Here is a 19943-nt window from a genome sequence, read left to right on the forward strand (position 1 = left end):
ATGTGTACAATGGATCCTTGTGAGTTCTGCAGGCTGACTCTGCTGTAAAGCTAACTGGCATATATAGCAGGATGAAGATTTCATGTTGAAGCTTACAGGATGACCTCGACTCTTTAAAGAATTCTTGGAGCCAGGCATGGTGGTGCAGGTCTCTGAACCCAACACTTGGGAGGCAAAGGCAGGTAGATCTCAGTGAGTTCCAGGCCAGCCAAGGTTCAAAGTGAGACCTGTCTCAAAAACAACAACAAAATAAAAAAGAATGCTTAGTAACTCACAGTTCCTTCCTTCTTGCTGCTGTCCTGTAAAAGTCCTTCAGTCCCTTCTAATGCACAGAGACTTAAAAATCAGGCCATAAAATTGCAAGAGTCAGAGGCCACCTGAGGAGGTAAAAAAAAAAAAAAAAAAAAACTACTCTATAAAGGCATCCTTTTTTTGGTTTTGAGACAAGGTCTCTATGTAGACCATGAGGCCTTGAACTCAGAAACCTACCTGCTTCTGCCTGAGTTTTGGGATTAAAGGTGTGCACCACCATGCCAAATTCTGCTATTGCTTCTTAAACCCAGAAGCTCATCCCAGTTTATCAAGCCAGGTTCAACCACATGACCTCAACTATATGTCTTTGTCTTTGTCTCTGTGCTGCCATGACCAGTGTCACTGCTTTTTCCAGCTCAAGGTTAAGTCTTGAGTACAGAGTACTAGCTAACAAGCCTACACAATATATTGCCTTGAAAAGACATAGGCTCTGTAAAGAGTATCTCTTTTAGGCACTCTCCTACAACTAGACATCCCTTTCCAGGAGAAGCTACTGGAAAGTATCTCATGTCTGTGTCTACTGTCATTGCTAAAGAAGAAATAAGCACAGCTTCCACAACTCCTGATAAGTACAAATGTCCTCTGGCAGCCAGGGAGAGCAGAGTGGACCTCTAGAAGACTCACAGGGGCCTAGCAAAATTTGTCAGAACCTGGGGCAAACAGACCACAATTAGAGACACACTGAGCAGAGGGTTCAGGTATTGTCTGGTAAGGTTTGTTTGTTTGTTTGTTTTTCGAGACAGGGCTTCTCTGTGTAATAGCCCTGGATGTCCTGGAATTTTCTTTGTAGACCAGGCAGGCCTTAAACTCAGAGATCCACCACCTGCCTCTGCCTTCTGAGTGCTAGGATTAAAGTCGTAGGCTACCACCTCCAGCTAAGGTTTTTCTGTTTTTTGTTTTAAACGACTTAAAACTCTGTCAAATACTCAATTTAAACCACATACCTGATGCTCATATGTAAATACAGAGCTCATCTCCACTGGAGACTCTGTAGTAAGTAGCTTTATCAGAGGCTTTCTATGTCCTCTATAATGCCCGGCTCAAGCATCCACCTGCATCTGGTTTAACACAGCAGAAGCCATGCAATGTTCCTTCCACCTTTACACCCAGCTGCACCCACTGCTTCCTGTTTTACCTCTACTGACAATACTCAGAGGCCTAACATGCTGCACCTGGATGCTCACCTTGCAGAGCAACCACCACAGCTGAACATGCACCCTCTGTCCTGAATGCCCACTGGCTAAACTCTCATAATAGGCCAGAAGCCCAAGATTTGGTGTCTCAGATTTTTGCTAGATTGAATCATACAAAAGTTACTGAATATTACTCTAATCTGACTTTCAAATACCACCAGAGAAAAGAGTGCACAACATGCCGGGAAATCCAGTTCCCCTGCCTCCCTGTGAAGGCTGTTAGGTTACAATTTTTCCCTTTTCTGGTCTGTGTGTCTCCAGTGGGTACAGCCCCTAAGCTTGGACATTACAATTTGCTTCCTAGAGCACATTCAATGGACGTGGCAGAGAAAGGTCAGCTAACACAGAACCAGAACTAAAGCAAGAGAGGCAGAAGCCAGGGAGCACTGGGGCTGGCGCAGAAAGGGACCAGGGAGCTGTGGAGCCTCGAAACCTGTTGTCAGTGCAGCAAACAGAAAAGGCCGTATGTGAAGAATTCCACTTTTTTGCTTCTGAATAAGGAAGTATTTAAATTGATTCCCCTGCGCAAACTGTGCCAACTACTTATGTAAGGGGCAATAGTATGCAACTCCACAAAGAATGTATCTACCTCAGCTAGAGGGATTTAAGTTCTTTACACTGTAGGCCAGTCTGCATGGAGAGCACCCAAAACCTCCAGCTGAGATTCAGGCTTCTCTTCCAAAGTTGAAACTGTTTACTTTTATGTCCTCAGATTTCTTGCAAAGGTCTCCCCCACTCGCCAATACTCAAGAGTACAGACTCCAAAATGAAAAACAAAACCTAGGTATGCTGAGATCACAAACTAAGTCTGTGACCACCAAGGCCGGCCTAGTGCTTTACCCAGCTCTGGAAGTCAAGAGACCCAGCCTGGGAGGAACTTTCGCAGATGCCACCTCAGCATGGCCCTCCCACCGGCCAAGAGCGCCCGCGGGCGGGGACAGGCTTAAAGGGACAGTATCCTGCTCGGCTTCCCTGCCTTTCATCCAAATTCGGTATTTTTCCGTAATGTATTTTTCACCCATGGACCCTGGGGCACATCCAAGTAGCACTTGGGCCGGGAGTCCTCCGGTGACCACGTAGCCAGACGCCGCAGGTGAAGGTGCTGCGAGGCACCGTGCAGGACCTAAGGGCCCCGGGTGAAGATCCCAGCCTGCACGAACTAGGGCACTACTGACCTAGGTCGGGTCCACGGCAGGGCCGAGCTGGGGGGGAAGGGGTGCGGGGGAGGGGCCGGCTCCAGTGACCACGTCACCAACCTGGCCAGGTCGCTCCCCTCCCCCACCGCGGCCGCCCGCCCGGTGAGCTAGTAGTCCAGGCGGCCCCGGCCCGCAAGCCGACCCGCGGCGCGTGGCGGACTTGGGAAAGTTTCTGCGCTCCAGAGCGGCCATGCGTAGAGTGACACGTAGCGGCCCCCGCCCGTCGCGGTAGCGGGAGACTAGGCACCAGAGCGGCCGGGGAGCTGGGGAACCGACCCCGGAGGCGCCCAGCCGTGAGCCCCCCGCCGCCCCGCCTCCGGCACCCCCGCCCATCAGCTCGCCCGATCCTCACTAGTGAGTGTGACGCCCGAGAGTCTGTCCGTCTGCCGCCGCGCGGGAGAAGCCGGGACGCTCCGAGGCGCGGCGCCCGGGCCGCCGCTGCTATATAGGGCGGCGGCTCCAATCCCGCCGAGACACGTCAGACCGGCCGCCCGCCCCGCCCGCTGCGGGGTCCCCAGAGCGCCGGGAGCCGACCAACTCCATAAGAGTTCTGCGGCCTGACAGGGGCCAAGGAGTTGGGAAGTTAATTACCTACGAAGAACAGACAGGCCCCAGAGCCAAGGGTGCAAGAGCAGAGGCCCCCAGAAACTGTCACCAAAAGAGAAAAAGAAAGCCAGGAGAACCATTTTACAATGCCCTAGAGTACTCCCTGGTGGAGCACATCTCATTCTCTGGGGGTTCTGTTCCTCCAGCCCCCACCTCCACTACAAATCCCTGCTCCATTCCTCAAGGACCAACATAACAAACTCCAAAACTGTAAAGCCCTCTTCACAGTATTATTCAGGGTTCCGCCTGTACAGATCAGCCTGCAGTGTGTTGCTCCCTCTCCCACACCGAGCTGGATAGCAGAACCTCTGCTCTCAGAGTGCTTCCTCCTTTGAGAAGCAGGTTCGTTCTGCCTTGTTGTGTTTAGTGACAACTACTTTAAGAATCTGTAGACATGTATTATTTTCGACCTCTACTGAGGTGACATAAACACACTTCTGAACAACACAAAGTAAACTGGTCAGTGAGATCCATATCAGCACAGGATGCAACCACGAGATGGGTGTTACTAAAGGCTAGTAACCACAGCAGAGGACACAACCAGGTCTCCCCCTGCCCCCTCCGCCCTTGACAAAGTTCCACGGTGTAGAACTAGTTTCTTTTGTCTCAGCTTCCCTCTATAGTGCTTGGATTACAGGTGTGAGCCACCAGGTCTGGATATATGCCTTCCCACATGCACCTTTAGTGGGGCACTGATATGTGACAAAAGGTAGAAGGCGGCCTCCTGTAGTTTTCAGCCAAGGGCCCACAAGGATTTGCAGCAGTGGACAAAATAAGCAGTCAGACCTGACACATACTTAGAAGGTAACAGCACCGTGATGGGCATTATGAAAAGCCCAGCAGTTCTTGGCTGAGGGAGTGGCAAGAGCTGCCCTAGTAGGGATGGCAGGCTAAAGGGCAAGGGAGACAGGGGACTATGAGCAAAGAATGGGGCCTGGAGCTGCTCAATAGGAAACTATATGCAAGCTGAGTGTCAGAGTCCAGAAGCCCAGGAGCCAGTAACCCAGCAGGCAGGAACATCACAGCCCTTCAGAAAGCATTGAAGGCAGAGAATGTACACTGCTTGGAAGACCCAAGGGCATCTCCAAGCTGCCAGCATAGCTACTGAGTGATACAGCTTCCTAAAGCCTCTGTAGGCACCAAGGTGTATTACTACTGTGGTCTGCAGGGTGTCTTTCCCTGGAGATTAACCAACCAGCAAGTAGAACAAATGTTTTTGTTGTTGTTCTTTTGTTACTGAGGTCTCGAGGCTGTGGAAGAGGAGATGAGGATGGAAGTCTCCACAAGTCAGTAAGGTTGCTGTCAAGGGATCTCCAGCGCAGTTAGAAAGTGCATGCGAGTACAAGCTGCTGGCACAGTGCCTGCTGCACAGGAGAGAGACCTCTATGTAGTTAGCTGGGTGTGGTGGTATCCTGTAATCCCACTACACAGGAGGCTGAGGCAGAGAGTATTGGGAGTTCAAGGTCACAGTGGGCTACAAAGTAATATGATGTCTCAAAAATAAAACAAAGCATGGGTTTAGTGGAGAGATTATTAAACCAAGGAAGGTGTGGTGACATTAGTTTGTCATCTCAGCACTTGAGAGGGAGAGCCACAGGGAGTAGGGATTAGACCAAACTGGCTAACCTGAGACCTTATCTCAAAGGATACAAAGCGAAATGTTAAACGTGTACCACCAACCATTCCAGATGACCCTGCAGTGCTGCTTCCGTGTGAGATCCAGCTGTCTCAAAAAGTGCAATATTTTGGTTTTCATACCTCAAGGAACAGGGAATAAGCTTCCAGATTGCTTAAGGTGAGATGTTAGAATATAGACAAACACTTCAATTCCCCAAATCATGAGTCCCTACAAGAGCCATGCCCTAAACAGAAAGTAGGTCTTAAGGGGAAAGGAGGCCAGCAACATAGCAACAACTAGATGCTTTCTGACTGGCCTGGGCTGGGAGACAGAAGAATCTCTAGGGAGTGCTCAGAGACATGGGACTTGAACACCTTAAATCTCCATTACACTGTAAAAAAATTAACAAACAGAAGGCACATTTAAGAAAGAATACATTGCCGGGTGTGGTGGCACATGCCTTTAGGGGGACAGATGTAGGCAGATTGCTTTGAGTTCGAGGCCAGCCTGATCTACAAAGCAAGTCCAGGACAGCCAAGATAACACAGAGAAACCCTGTCTCGAACAAATAAACAAAAACCCCCAAACAAACAAACAAAAATGAGTACATTTCATACCAGAATAAAAAGATACTGACAGGTCAATTACAGTATAGAAGCTGAAAGTCCAAAGTTCAGGGAGTAAGATGTAGGGGGTTGAAGAGATGGTTCAGCAGTTAAGAAGAGCACTTGCTTTGCAATCATGAGGACTGGAATTTGGATCCCAGCAGCCATATAACAAACTGGGCATCCCTGTAAAACAAACAAAACAAAACACACACACACCTTAAAAAAAAAAAAAGACTTAAGTGTATATCCCAGTTAGAGCACATACTAGCTCCCTAATGCCACCAAAATTTGTAAATCTACAATTGAAAAAATTAAATAAAAAAATTTTAAACTAGGATTAGACACAAGAACTTGAGATGACATAACTATTAAAAACATGAAACAATTAAAACTAACTCATAAACATGATATTAAATAAAACAAACACAGAATGAACAACAGAAAGATGGTTAAGATTCATGGAATAGAACTTCAGAGCTGGAGATGTAGCTCAGTAGTAGATCACTTGCCTAACATGTGCAAGCTCCTAGGTTTGATTCCTAGCCCAGCAAAATAACTTAAAAAAAAATCATGGTGCAAGGTAGGAGGGTCTAACATATTCTAATAGGATTCATAAGGCAAGAGAACAAAACAGAAATGGACCTGGGAAAAGTGAGACTACTCTAGGAATTAAGGATACACGCCCTCTGTTGGGATATGATCCAAGAATGAGTCCTGTGAGGAGAGCTCTGAGTGCTTGTGAGAACACTCCAAGAAAAGAAGACAAGTGTTTTCTGTCCTCAGTTTCTACAAAATGCAGAGTTGCTCTTGGAATGTGTTTTCATGCTCCTCCAAAGTGTAGGATGAGGGTGAGTTTACTTCAGATTACTCATCATTGCCTGCTGCTGTTATTCAATTAAGAGCTTAAACTATCCTTTATATGCAGCTATGGAAAAACATGCTTTTGCCATATGTGGCTTGTCTTTGAGATTGTACTCTTGGTTTTTCTTTTCTTTCTTCTTCTTCTTTCTTTTCAAGACGGGGCCTCTCTATGTAGCCTTGGCTGTCCTGGGCTTGCTTTGTGGACCAGGCTGGCCTCGAACTCACAGCAATCCACCACCACCCCCAGCCCCTGCTCTCATGGCTTTGAGATTATACTCTTTGCTCATGTGATTCTTCTTAACCTTCATGACAAATTGTCTAATGCTCTGAATAAAGTTAGGTATTGCACAAGACTTTAATCTCTCTCATTTATGAGCTCCATTCTCTTCAGGTCCCCTGTCTCTAGAGTGGTAACACTCTCTACCTAAAAAAATTACAGAATAATCTAAATTGATCTATACCAGACACGCTTCATTAGTCAGTGACAAGGGACAGCTATAATAGATCACTCATATTGAGACTGGTGACCAGGTCAGGACACAAAAATGTTTTCATCCTTCTTGACAGCTAAAAATCTATAAATACATGTAGCTCAGATTATACTTCTATTAATGTAAACTTCTTCTATGTCTGTTTAAGTAAACCTGCAGGAATATTCTAATAATAAATATATCAAAGTTGACTTTTCCTTCACTGGTGTTTATTATCACACATAAAGCTCAGCAGCCTAAGATAAAACAGTACAGCTTCAAAAGAGAAACTTTATATAATAAACAAGTAGCTGTCTTTAGTCATAGTTTCCTTAACATTGCCTTTTTTTTTTTTAAGCAAATGCTCAACATTTTTTCCTTAAAAAAATATTACACTTATTTACTATGTGTGTGGTGGGATGCATGTATGTCATAGCTTGCACGGCAGTCAGAAGGCAACTTCTGGAGTCAGTTCTCTCTATCATATGAGTTCCAAAGTCTAATAGAACTCAGGTCATTAGAACTGGGGCAAGCACCTTTACCCACAAGGAGACATCTTGCCAGTATTTTTGCCCCATTAAAAAGCAATTATTCCTGGTGGTGGTGGCAGCAGTGCATGCTTTTAACCTCAGCACTGGGGAGGTAGAGACAGGAGAATCTCCGTGAGTTCGAGGCCAGGCTAGTCTACAGAGTGAGTTTTGGGACAGCCAGGGCTTCACAGAGAAACCCTGTTGTGAAACAAAACCAGGAATTTATTTTATTGATGGTGTGTGTATGTGTTGAGTTAGGACATGCATATGCCACATAGTATATGTGGAAGTCAGAGGACAACTTGAAGGATTTGGCTCTCACTTCATACCTTGTTGAGGTAGCATCTTGTTTCATCAACTTTTTTTTTTTAAACCCACAGAGGCATCTCAGCCACAATTATCTTGTTTTTTTCTCCCCTAAGGTGACAGAAAGGGTATCAATGTTTTCTTCAATGGCCAATATTCTGGCTTATTTCTTAGTAATATGAAAACACATACTTGTAATTTAGTTCAGCATTGCCAAGTACCAACCAAGAGAACAGACTGCATAAAGAACATCAAATGTGCTGTCATATTCCTGGGCTTAGAATCTTGCTCAGATATGATTCAAGTCACCTTGGCTAAGTTGTTATGAATTCAACTTGTACCTGCCATCTCTGTAGATTTGGGTGGGGGAGGTGGGGTTTCTCTAAGTTGTGATGACATCTACAGCTACTTAGCCTAGGGTAGGCGCTAGCAATAAATGAGCACAATCCACTAAATGAACACATTTACAATTTAGTGAAACTCTATACTAATTTAATAAATATTGAAATAATCAGCACATATGCATTCAGCTAATAAAATAAAGAATACATTTTTAAAAAATGAAGCAGACCATTCTTCAGACCCAGCAGAGCAAACCTCCACCGCAGTGAAGCCTTATGGCGTCAGGTCCTGCTAACAGTCTGCTTTCTGACTGCCCTGGGTTATGGTTCCCACTAGGGATGTTGTACTTTGGAGAGATTCCACTTGGCCCAATCTTACCTGGTTGTTATAATGTAACCACGTATAAAAATAGTGCAAATAATGAAGAGTGAAATGCTTCTAAAACATTAAGCTTACTATAATGAAATTCATAGGAAAGGTAAATAGCTTTAAAAAGTATGTCAATAAGGGAAAACTATCTTTAAAATCCCAAACTATATTCTATTTGCTCTTAAGTTTCTTGAGTTCTTGATCCACTTAAAAAAAAACCAACAATTCTAGAAGCTATACATAAGTCTGACTTACCTAAGAAAGCAAGTGGAACCTAAACAGCAGACCTATTTGGAGTGGGAGGGCCACAGTCTCAGCATTACCCAATACTCAGTAAGTGGCAGACATTAGAGCTCTGACTGCAGTCTGGTAAGAGGACCTCAACCTTACATCCAGAGCTACCAAACAGAAAAAGACAACTCATGTTTTAGAAAGACAGGTTTATATATATATATATGTAATATCTTATTGGATTTACACTAAGTCATAGAATAGAAAAAAGGATAGAAAGGGCGTAGACAAATCCTGAGTAACACGAATGCCAGTAACTGGTGCAAAACAAAGAAAATGAAGTTGGGAGGCAGCACATGAAAAGCAGCACATACACCACTCAACCAAGCCAGTTGTTTGCTTGTTTATTTTGGTTTTTTGAGACCGGGTTTCTCTGTGTAGCCTTGGCTGTCCTAGACTCACTTTGTAGACCAGGCTGGCCTTGAACTCACAGCAATCTGCCTGTCTCTGCCTGAGCACTGGGATTAAAGGCATGCACCACAACTGGCCAAAGGTCATTTTTAATGGGCATACAACTGTGGTGACCTTTACTTTCTTTCAATGGAGAACCTTCCACTTGGAGGAGGAAAAATGATAGAACTGGCTACTGTTCCAGCAAGGAAGATCAGTTCCTAGCAATACACACACCACACACACACACACACACACACACACACACACACACACACACACACACACACACACACACACACCCCTGTGGGCATTGGGAAAGAATATAAAGTTGCTCTGAGACAGTAAGTAAGTTCTGTCAAACTACAGCACCTTAACCTGACAAGGACATAGTTCACCTGTGCCCCCTCCGCCCCATCCTCCCAATAAATAAACCAGCAGGCGTTGAAAGTGAACACGCTTTCCTGCATCTTTACCCATGAAAATCACTTGATTTGCACAGTTCCTTAAGGGCTTCTTTTTCTTTCTTTTTTTCCTTCAAGACAGGGTCAACTATGTAGCTCCAGAATTCTGTCTGGAACTCACTCTGTAGACCAGACCGGCCTCAAACTCCATTCAAAGTATCCCCCCCACCACCATTTTTCCCTCAGAGATCCCAAGCCCAGGAACCTAAGCCCCACCTGCCTATCTCTTTTCTGCCCTGTCACAGGCTTCAGCATCTTTATTAACCAATCAAAGATGATTGGGAAATATCCCTTACATCTGTTGGATACAGCACAGGTCAAGGAAGTGTGCCATGAGGACAGCCTGATAGAAGCCACCAGGAGTAATCAGACTGGCAAGTGACAGGCTTTGATGTGGGTTTTAAGGATAGTAGGATTAGAATAGCTCAAAACCTGCCCAGCATAGTACCTACAGCTTAATAATAAGTCAGTCTCTCTGTGTCAATCACTGGAGAACTAGCTGATTAAAAGAAAACTGCTGTTATATTAATTTTCAGTATCAAATTTACAGAATAATTAATTTCTTCTATAAGTACAAGAAATGAAATAGTTAATAAAGAAAAGTTTTCCTCTCACTCACTACTTTTAATATTCTCACTATAAATCCTACTGGACTACAAGAAACAAAGTACTTTGACAACTGACCAGAGGGAGCAATTTATAATTTGAGGATTTTATTTGAATTAAAACAACAACAACAACAACAACAACAACAACAACAACTACTTTCTTCTTATAAAGTTCCATGAGCTAGATTAAGCTCAATTTATAAAAAGCTTTGTTATGGATACAAAGCTAGATAAAGGAATGGATGCAAATACTTAAGAATTTGAAACATAAGGACATTCAAGGATACTTTCAGCTATATAAAGAATTCTAGGCCACCCTGGGATATGAGGGATTGTCTTTAAAAAAAAAAAAAAGCAAGAAAAAGAGGGGGGAAAAAAAAAAGCAAGATTACACTTAAGGCCAGTTCTATCCAAATAACAATGAGTTTTCTACAAAAGAAACAAACACCAGAAAACTTAGGTGGGTTCTCTACTTTTTCAAAGAATAGAGCCCCACAGCACTTAGCGTGTCACCTGCTTGGTGACATTGGACATTTCTCCCCTTCATTTGGCTGTTTCAAATGAGCTGATGGGACTGCCTGCTTTTTCCAGTACTATCTTTCTATGTTATCAACTCTTAGGAATTAAATCTTACTTTTTGATTTAAAGACTTCCTCTTGTCTGTGCAAAGAATTAATTAAACATTAATCTGCATTCATACAAATATTATGTCTGTATAAGAGCAAAGTAATTTTCCTCTATTCTGACTTTGAGAGCTAAAACACTGATGTTAAGATTAGGATTCCACAAAAAGAGGCTCAGAAAAAAAAACACCAAAACAAAACAAACAAAAAATACCCCACATTTCACCTCTGAAAATTGCTAGTTCTAATAAGTTTCAACCCTGATAAAGACATCATCTAGTCTCTTTTCTTTATTGCTTTCAAGACAAGCAAAACATCACAGGAATATCTGTGTAAAAATTACCACCAATAAAGCCAGAGAGATAGCTCAGTGGATAAAGGTGCCTGCTACCAAGCCTGAGGACCTGAGTTTGATCTCTGGGCCTCACTTGGTGGAAATGAGAGAACAGAATCCTGTGGGTTTCTGATCTCCACATGTACACTATAGCATATGCACGAATTCACACACACACTAAATAAAATGAAACTGGAAAAGCCTTTATCCAAGCCCTAACTCCTGGAACCTATTACTCTAAAAGATGAATTAAGCATCCCGAGATAAAAGGGTCTCTTAGTTCAAGGGCAGCTTGGGCACCATAGTAAGACCCCATTTCAGGGTTGGATCAATAGCTTAATAATAAAGAGTTCTTGCTTCTCTAGCAAAAGACTGAAATTTGGCTCCTAGCACCTACATCTTGGTGGCTCAAAAGCACCTGTAACTCCAGTTTCAGGTCATATGAGGCTCTCCATGAGCACTTGCCCTTACATGGACATAAACCCCACCACACCACAAAACAGACACATAAATAAGTTTTATTTTAATCCCCTGGAATCATAGATGTTTATGAACCACCATGTGGGTGCTGGGAATTGAACCAACATCCCCAACAAGGGTAAGTGTTCTTAGCCACTGAGCGTTCTCTCTAGCCACAAGCTCAGGTCTGTTGCTTCTAGGCAGAACTAGATATGGTAGCAACTCCTGCCATCTTAACACTTGGTTCAGAAGGTTACGGTCCTCCCATTTCAGAGGCCAGCTAGGTGACATGATATGCCATGCTTCAAAACCAACAGGCCGAACAAAAAGACCAAAGGTGGTGGGGATAGAGTGGTGGAGTGCACAGAACCCATGGGGGGTATTTTGTATCTATTCATCTATTATCTGAAGGTATAACTGTAAGAGGAAGGGGGCTACAAGCTAAATAATGGCTTTTACCAAGGGAAAAGGCAAGGGAGCCCTAGAAGCCTCCATAAAGAGCCATCCAGTGACCCTGACTAGCTTAGCAAGAGCACTTCAGTTACAACCTGGTAATTTGAACAGCTGCAACAGGAAACCAATACTCCAATCAAACAATGGGTTCAAGCAACAAGCAAAATGACTGTTAAGCCTATTAGATAACTAGTTGACAAAGAACTTCATGACAAAGAACTTCAGAAATCATCCCGATGTCACTGTCTGTATCCACTGACCTATCCTATGTCAGACATCATGCCTCTTGATCAATCACAATAAACATTCAGCGATGTCTACAAATATTTTTTTATAAAGAAGTATTTGTTTCATTCTTAATTATGTGTACTTGTATGTGCCTGTGTGTGTGTGCTTTGACAGAGGTCAAAAGCATCTAGTCCTCCTGGAAAAAAGTTAGAGGCAGTTGTGAGGCTCCTGATGTGGGTACAAGGAAAGATGTCCTCTGGGGAATCAGTACCTACTCTGAACCACTGAACTATCTCTCCAGCCCTGTGAAATACTCTTGATTACTGGAAGGAGGGGAGTGGGAATAACTGAAATCAAGTAAATGATTTAAACCTGGGTTCCAGTTTCCAATTTACAGGAAATGTAAGGATGACAAAATCATGTCGAAGAAGACAAGACGCAGTGGACCGAATACAAAATGTTGACACTCCACAGCCCAGATGCCCTACACTTTCATAAATGAACTGTTTAAAAGAGAATTTTATAAAAAGGAAATGTATTTTTACAGATTGTCTAAGGGCCAGCTTAAACCAAATAGAAAGATAGGGAGGGCCTCTAGACTTGATTTATATAAGCTAAGTATAAAAATACTTATGATAGCTGATAAACTGAATACATTATACATATTAGATGATATTAATAACATGATATAACATATGACAATGGTAAAGTGGCTATGATTTAAGGCTCCTATCTACTAAAGGTAATAAACTAAAATATTAAGAAATGATATAAAGTGATTTGCTTTAAAATATTAAAAGCAAAAACCAACCCATAGAGACAAGAAGAGATGAAACTGCAATATGTTGACAACCATTAAAAGTTGGATAGCAGTATTTGAAATATTCTGGGTTTTTTTTTCCTGTTTGTCTGTTTTTGTATATTTCAAAGTTTTCCTAAGAAAAATATTTTAAAAGAAGAAAAGGGCAAAGAGTACTATTTACCAAAACCTTCATGGTATGACTAAAGTGCTTAGTGGGTAAAGCAAATCTGTATTATAAGGAGGAATGAAAGTAAATGAATCAAGTACTCAAAGCATGACAGAGAAAACCAACACAGTCAGAGCAATTAATAAGCAAAAGAATTGGTAAAAAACAAACAAACAAACAAACAAAACCACCCAAACAAAATTTACCTAACAAAATTTAGTCTAAGGTGGTGTTGTATACGCCTATCATTCTAGTAACTTCAGGGTCAGAAGCTGTAGCCCATTGGGACTACACAGCGAGACCCTGTATCAAAAAGCCAACACCAAACCCTACTTACCCCACCCAACAAACGGGAAAAAAAGGAAACAAAACCTAAGTGTCAATTTCTCTGAAAAAGATCAATAACTCTAGTTTGATAAAGAACACACACACACACACACACACACACACACACACACACACACACACACACACACACGCTCGTGGGGGGGGGGGGAAGAAGGCAGGCAAAGGCAGAAACAGAGCCTGGCTCTGAAACAAGAAGTGTGACAGACAGCAGTGATTACATCACCTGCTATCTCCTGAGGAAACAAGAGCTTCCTGCCCTCGTGGGGGCTTCACTGATTATTTTGGTATCGCGCTGGCAGTAATTGGGTTCTGCGCCCATTAAGGGACCAATAACTGCAGTGAAGGGGCCACAGCAAACCAGCCAGCATCTACCTACACAGCTGAGCCATTGTATCCAAAACACATGGTGTCTACCTGGTGGGAAGGAGGGGTCCCCAGAGGAAAACAGGGTACACAGGGTTCTGCCTCCCCCTACCCCAAACAAGGAGTCAGTGTTGCAAAGAGACTTACCAATTCAGACCACAGATAAACATGGGAAACTTTAAGTACAACACTAGCCTACCAAACCAACTACAAAATTTAAAGAATAAAACATTATAGCTTAGTAGATGTAGTTTACAAATGTAGAAACAATCCCAATAAATTGTTTGTATTTATAGCTTAAAGGAGTGTAAACACAAATAGACAAAGGATCATTTATTTAAAAAGAAAAGAAAATCTAGAGACTGAGCACATTTCACATTGATTTCTTGCTCTCTACAGTTTTCTCAGGAAATTCGTACATGAACAATATTTCCCAAAAGTAACATATATTATATTTAGTGAAAAGTTGCAATCATACTAGAACGAGCAACAAAATTACAAGCTGTTATCATCTAAGACTGGCCAACATGCAACCTAAAGAGACCCATCTAAGCAACAAGACAAAGCGCACTACTGCATATGCCATGCCTAGGAGAACTTCTTTTGTTGTGCTGAAGTCCTAGGGGAACTGAAAGGCTGAGTTCTGATTGCTGGCAAAACTGAAGTTTTATGCATATGCAATGGAGTGTGTATATATGTTGTCAGGAAAACCTGGATAAAAAAGATGATGTCAAATCTTAGCCCAGAAGATTTTATCACAAAAGATGCTTGCTCTTCTCCAAGTTCCCTATATGTGTCTTTTTAAGTGAGGCAGAAATGGGATGACCAGGTATCCACTAAGAAGCTGGAAGAGGCAATGTACAGCCTTCTCTAAAGCAGAGGGGAGGGTAGTAGCCCTGCTAGGTTATAGAATAGTCTCCACATACATGTAATATATGTATGTGGTTGTATTTGTGTCCGTTCTCTCCCTCCCTCCCCCCCTCTGACACACACACACACACACACACACACACACACACACACCTAAAACTCTTTTTTAAAAAGATGTAATGATACTCAAGCCTTTTACTCATTTTGTCAAGTCCTCAAAGCAGAGGAGGAGGAGGAAGAGGAAGAAGAGGAGGAAGAGGAGGAGGAGAAGGAGGAGGAGGAAGAGGAAGAGGAGGAGGAGGAGGAGGAGGAGGAGGAGGAGGAGGAGGAGGAGGAGGAGGAGATTAGATAGCATCAGGCAGAAGCAGACAGGGGCAGTGCTCCAGAAGACTGTCACCAGTGCTATGGACCCAAATACAGGCTGTCCTGAAGGACAGCAAGATGAAAACCTCAAAAACTGCTTATAGACTGGTAAGCACATGACATATATAATGGTCAAGGACTAAGGTTAGGGAGCAACCAACCATCAATCCGCAATGGCTAAAAGAGGAAAATACAGACATACATGCTCCTTCGCAAGAGCATCACTACCAAACCAGGATGTGGGACTTAGTGAATGAAGACAAGTAAAGCTACACATTGGAATAAAAACATCTCACAGACTTATAAATGAATGATAACATTTCAATATGCCTAAACAACTTTCAACAGAGTCCAGTCAAACAAAATTTACTATTGGAGCTAATCAGTGAGATTTGATGGAGGAAAAACCCTTCCATTATCACATCAATGCTTCATAGCCACGATCTGCATAAAGATCTGGCTGTAAAATTAAGAGCATACCTTGAAAAGATTTTCACTAGGAAGAACACAGCCCCTTCCTCTCTTCCTCGAATTCAGGGCTCCTTCCTCACTTAATTAAGCTCCCCAATTATAGCAAGCCGAAGACAGGAAGGTAAGGACAGCCACAGCAGCACCTGCACTCTGAAAATATGGCTCCAAAACAAAGCATCTTTCATGTTTCACAGGGTCAAGGGAGACTATGGCAAGCGTCTGTTGATTTTCTTTAGTATCATCATCTTTTCTCCCCACTTGCACTTACCAGTCTCAAAGAGGTATGATGATAACCATTTCTGGAATCTGTGTAAATTAAGGAGGCTCCTGAACTGAATTTTCTGGTTCTTACTACAATGCTCCTAAAACTGCCAGGGAAAGGCCAGGAAAGCTAAGAGTCCTGTGTGAGGCCACCCTACAATCCCATAGGGCCCACTGTGCAGGCAACAGAGGTAATGGGGAACTTTAGCCCTCTGGGGCTGGCATGTCAGCTCCCAGCAGAAGCAAATGTATCAAAATAGAAGCCTTGTTTCAAAAGAAAAGAGGAGTTCTTCAAATTGCTGTCTCACATAAGATTTAAGGCAAGGCTGTAACACCACTACTCTTTAAATTACCCTTTAAAAAATTTTAAAACCTGAGAAGCAAACACAATTCACAATTCCATTTGCATATTATAGGTATTATATTTCATGTGTATAGGTGTTTGCAAGTATGTACGTATACCATATACACACCTGGTGCCCAAAGTCAAGAAAAAGGTATTGGATACCCTAGAAGTGCAGTTACAGATGGTTGTGAGCTTCCATGTAGATGCTAAGACTCAAACCCAGGTCCTCTGGAAGAACAGCCAGTACTTAATCACTGAGCCATCCCTCCAACCCTGAAATACTTATATAAATATTTGACTATTTATCACATAAGCGTAAAATTAGCAGTTAAGCATGCATTCACAAGGACAATGCAGCACATGTGACTTCATTCACAGTAGCCAGAAATGTTCTTGAGAGCTGGGTGTGGTGGTGCATGCCTTTAATCCCAGTACTCAGGGAGGCAGAGGTGGCGGATCTCTGTGAGTTCAAGGTCAGCCTGGTCTACAAAGGGAGTCCAGGACAGCCAAGACCAAACAGAGAAACCCTGTCTAAAAAATAAACAAAACAAAACAAAACACACACACACACACACACACACACACACACACACACACACGGCACACACGAATAAAATAAACAAATCAAAAAACAAAAGTAAAAAAGGTTGGTGTGATGGCTATTCTTGATTGTCATTTTTTAAAAAATAATTTATTTATTTTTATTTTATGTGCATTGGTGTTTTGCCTGCATGTGTATCTGTGTGAGGGTGTCAGATCTTGGAGTTACAGTTGTCAGCTGCCATGTGGGTGCTAGGAATTGAAACCTCGGTCCTCTGGAAGAGTAGTCAGTGCTCTTAGCCAATGAGTCCTCTCTCCAGCCCCCTTGGTTGTCATCTTAACTACATGTGGAATTAACTAAAATCCTAAGCTGTGAGGGATTTTTGCTTAATTTGAAATGGAAAGATCCACTTCTAATCTGGATCACTGAGGTGGGAAGACACACCTTGAATCCAGATCATTTGAGCTGGAAAAGCCCACCTCTAAACTGGGCCATGCCTTCTTCTAGAAGCCTATATAAAGACAAGGAGAAAGGAAGTTCTTTGCTCTTTGCCTGCTTGCTCTTGCCAGTCCATTCCTTCACTGGCACTAGAGCCTCAGTCTTCAGACTAGCTGAGACATCCAGCCTAGTGGACTGAGAAACTGCTGGATTCTTAGACATTCACAGCCAACTGTTGTTGGATTAGCTGGACCATGGCCTGTAAAACCTGTAAAGAGTAGACTAATATAGTTAGGCATATAGCTAAATGCTAGGTGCTTGCCTTGCGTGCTTGACGTCTCAGGTATGATTCCCAGAACCACAAAACAAACCCAAACCTACAAAATGATTCTGTTTCTGCTCACACATCAAGTCTGAAGCATTATCAAGTAAAGTAGGGATTTAGAAGCACACACTTTACACAGGAAAGGGACCCCTGAGAGACATATCTGCAAGTCAGTCATCTCTATCTTAACTTCAAAAACAGCCAAACCAACCAAACCTGTTTGAAAACTTTCTGCTAGTGCTCGTCTTGTACGATTGTTTCTCCTTCCCTCCTTTCTTCTGCCTGTTGGTGGGTCAGAGTCCTTTCTTCTGCAGCTACCTCCCCAAGGCCTCTGCATGGCAACCGCTGTAGTAGCTGCCTCCCTCCAGGCTTCAACCCTCCACTGGCTGGGCTGCTCTGCAGGTCGTGCTGCCAAGGAATCCACAGAGGACCATTTTCCCTCCCCCAGGAGCCCAGACATGTGTCCTCATCTGCTTGGCTGCAGGTGAGAGTCAAGAACACCCCCAATCTCCACTAACTCAACCCCAGCTGTGGGGATCAAGTGCCTGTTCTCCTCTCTTGTACCTTTTAGAGTCGCTGTGAAGACTAAGTGAGCGCACACACCCAACCCCAGCCCAGGTAAGCAGTGCAGGTTTTTCTATTACCATCCCTAAGAACATCTGTACTGCAGACAGCCCAGCACCAAATCATCCCTGCTATAGGCTTTACTCGACCAGGCTCTACTCCTTGAAACTGAAAAATTGGGCTGGTGACCAAGACATTTTACAAACTGAGCCTCTGTAGGATTGGACTTCATAACCAAAGCTCTGCTGGTAAGCTGAACCAGACAATCTTTGTGAGGCTGTCCTGTGCACTGACCTGCTCTAGTTTCCATTGCTAGATTTGAGAAGCACCAGTAGGTTGAGACTACCAAAGGTCTCCATGCACTGTCAGGTAGACACTGCAGACAACTTGTCCCTGCTGAGAACCATTACTGGGGATAAAGAAAGCAATGAATACAAGTTTTAGCAGGTAAGGTGCTTTTTGGTCTTGTTTCTGAGAAAGATATTGCTATGTGGCTTAGGCTGGCCTCAAACATACAATCCTCCTGCATCAGCCGCCAAAGTTAGAGATTACAGGTGTCCATCATGTCTAGCAAGTAAGGCTTTCTTACTGATCATGTAACCTGGTTGTCCTAGAACTAGCTATGTAGACCAAGCTGGCCTTGAACTCCCAGAGATCCTCTTGTTTCTGCCTCACAGGTACTGGGATGAAAGTCATGCAGTGTTACTATGCCGGACTTCCCTCTGAAATGGGCCATAATGCTATATACTATACACAAGTGACTGCCAGTTCCATGTATCACTCTTAAAATGATAAATCGTAAAAACTACATTTCTAACAAATGAGTTAATGAAATGTTCTGAGATTCCAGAGCCCTTGTGCCAGACGCGGTGGTGCACACCTTTAATCCCAGCACTAGGGAGGCAGAGGCAGGTAGATTGCTGTTGAGTTTGAGGCCAGCTTGGTCTACAAAGTGAGGTCCAGGACAGCCAAGACTGTCTTGAAAAACCAACCAAACAAACAAACCGCCAAAACCCAACAACAACAAAAAACAAAAAAGCAAACGACAACAACAACAAAAAGACCCTAAAAATAAATAAATGTCCTCAGAGACACATTTAAGCTGTAAAGGCAAGGTCTGGGGAGATGGTTCATTCATTAAAGTGTTTGACACATAAGCTCAAGAACCTTTGCGTGAATCCCCAACTCCCACCTAAAAGCCAGACACAGCACCCACAGTAAGAGCACTTGGATTTGGAAGAGAGAAACAGGCTGATCCCCGGAGTTACATGGCCAGCCAGCTTAGCAAAACTTTGAGATCCAGCTTCAGAGAGTGAGCCTATCTCAAGCAGAAGCTGGGCATGGTGGTGTACTTTTAGTCTTAGCAATTTTGAGGTAGAGCAGGAAGATCTCTGAGTTCAAGGCTAGCCTGGTCTACATAAAAGCTCCAGGCCAGCCAAGAATACACAGTGAAACACTATCTTTAAAAAAAAAAAAAAAAAAAAAAAGAGGCAAACCACCAAATCTAAGAAGCCAGGCACTGTGACCCTCATTTGTAATCTCAGCAATGGGCAGTGCTTTGCTGAGTCAGGAGAGCAACCCTAGTCTGAACTACATAGTTCAAGGTCAGCTGGACCCTTTCTCAAAACTAAGAGAATGTGCTGGGCATAGTGGCGCACACCTTTAATTCCAGCATTTGGGACGCAGAGGCAGGTGAATTGTTGTGAGTTTGAGGCCAGTCTGGTCTACAAAGTGTCCAGGACAGCCAAGACTACACAGAGAAACCCCTGTCTCCTCGAAACCCTGCCCCCCCCCAAACTAACAGAATGTAACAGGCCCAAAGCT

General features: G+C 43.4%; 1 protein-coding gene across 3 annotated transcripts in view; it reads right to left on the reverse strand.

Moving 5' to 3' along the window:
- HDLBP (high density lipoprotein binding protein) overlaps nt 1–19943 on the reverse strand; it is a 66803-nt gene that overhangs the window by 32657 nt on the left and 14203 nt on the right. The window contains exon 1 of one of the 3 annotated variants that reach the window (XM_084778353.1): nt 3054–3204. The exons of the other annotated variants lie outside the window; for them this stretch is intronic. The gene's annotated coding sequence lies outside the window, so the exon portion shown is untranslated. Of the gene's footprint in view, nt 1–3053; nt 3205–19943 lie in introns of those variants that run through there. 3 annotated transcript variants of the gene reach the window in all.

The sequence above is a fragment of the Acomys minous genome (assembly GCF_964271855.1).
Source record: "Acomys minous genome assembly, chromosome: 4".
Lineage (NCBI taxonomy): Eukaryota > Metazoa > Chordata > Mammalia > Rodentia > Muridae > Acomys > Acomys minous.